This window comes from Aethalodelphis obliquidens, unplaced genomic scaffold (genome assembly GCF_003676395.1).
Source record: "Aethalodelphis obliquidens isolate GAN/ISIS:26980383/991018 unplaced genomic scaffold, ASM367639v1 scaffold12, whole genome shotgun sequence".
Classification (NCBI taxonomy): domain Eukaryota; kingdom Metazoa; phylum Chordata; class Mammalia; order Artiodactyla; family Delphinidae; genus Aethalodelphis; species Aethalodelphis obliquidens.
In genome coordinates, this window is record NW_020837956.1 from 28423208 (window position 1) to 28425289 (window position 2082).

Here is a 2082-nt window from a genome sequence, read left to right on the forward strand (position 1 = left end):
AGTGGATGCCAGAGCTTTCATCCTTCATCTGATTGTGAGTTTCCCTTGAGAGCTGGAAGCACTCGACCGGGCTGAGATTACTCGTTCTCACCGCTCTCCTAGACTAGAAGTCCCATATGGTACTGCACAGGCTCTGGAATCAGAAAAGTCTGATTCCTCAGTTTAAATCCTGTCTTCATCCTTCATCAGCTACGGGACCCTGGACAAGGGTCAGCGCCCTCCAGGAAATCCACCAGGATCACACCTGTAGTTGAACAAGTTGGGTTTATTACTCATTGCAGCAAGAGAGAACGCACACCAGGGGTGTCCCAGTAAGAGGGTGTTAGAAAGAACCAATTACAGGGTTTGGATTTTGTTGGGCGGCTTGGGGTGTGGGGGGGGGGTCTAAGGAAGTGGGAGTTTGGATGTTGTTAGAAAATGGAACAAGTCTATGGTTGGGTATCTCAGTAAATCTTTCTACAAGGAGGGCTACGTCGAGGATCACGCTGTCAAGAAGCTGCTGTCACTCTTTCGGGGCACAGGGGCAGAGGTATTTTGTGGGTGTCACAGCGGTGTTTTTGTCTGTGCTTAGACAAAACTACAAGGAGGTCTTGCTGGGTCCATCTTAGCCTGGTCTCAGGGTGCCCTGTGAGAGGCTGCTATCCTGTGAGATTGTTTATGTCCAACAGGAGAAGAACACCGCTGGCTGTGAATGGGAGTCTAGCTTCCAAATGTCAGGGGCTGCTCTGTTTCAATTTCTCGCCAGGTTACTAAATCTCTGCATGCCAAAGTTTCTCCATCCGTAAAATGGGGGTAAGAATATCTACCCAGAGGGTGGTTTTGAAGAACAAATAAGATAACGCAGAGCTCAGAGCAGGAGCCCACCGTGTGCGTCTCCGTGTCACCCCCTAGAATATCACAGCTGCGATGTGGTAATATGGCAGCTGCTCAAACACCCGTTTTATAGATTAAGAAACTGAGACAGAAAAAGTCGGTGCTTTGGGGTGAAAATCAGAGGTGAAATAGCCATTCACCAAAGCTGCAACTGAGATTCCCACCTGGAGTCACGGCCCAGGCCATCGGCTCCGGCACCTGAAATGGATATCCTAACTAGCAGCAACTAACAGCTGAGTGTCAGGGTCAGCCCACACTGGGGCGGGAGCATTGCGTGGCTGGGGAGGAAGGGGCGTGGCCACCGTGGGACCTGGAGAGCAGTGGTCACCATGGGGACGTGATGCCCGAGTTTCATTTGGCAGCTTTCACACTGAGCTTAGGGAGAGTGAGTGGCCTCAGACGTGGAATCCGGGGAGTAGCCCGAGGAGCACAGAGTACGGCATGACTCTGAGCCAGGGACAGAGTCAAAACCAACTGCTTCTGGTTCCCACACGTAATCTTGTCTGATAATAGTAGAGTTAATCACAAGTGAGATTTCCAGAATAAAGACCACCCAGGCTGAGTTCCCCAAATTATACCCTCTCCCTGGTAACAGCCGAGCTGTTCGGGACCTGCCTTATAACAGCATTTCTACGAGGACCAGATTGAGTGCCACCTCTCATCCGGTGGAGCAAAAAGAAAATTTTACACTCTGATGGCCCAACTTCCCCACCTTGGGGCAGTGGAAAGGCATCAGGCATGGAGTCGCAGATCAGTGCCTCCTCAGCTACGTGGATTTGGAAATGCATTCAGCCTTCATGTGCTCAGCTGTAAGATGGGAATAACAAAATGTCACCGTCCTTCCTATCGCCCAAGACTGCTGCAAAGATCAAATGCCATATTCACATGTGAGCAAAGAGCTCTAAAAAGAATTATAAAATTTTAAAAAGTAAAATGTTTCCTATAAAATGACTTTTAACAGTATATAAAATGGATTTGAAGCAAAAATGAAAAGGTCATGTTTTAACTAGAATGTTCTATGGTGATATCATTAATGCTCTTCCACAATGTTTGCTAATGATGGTTATTTCAGGACCCTGGAATTTTATTTATCTTTTTTATTTATTTATTTATTTATTTATTTATTTATTTATTTATTTATTTATTTTTGGCTGCGTTGGGTCTTCGTTGCTGCTTCACATACATTTTTTTTTTTTTTTTTTTTTTTTT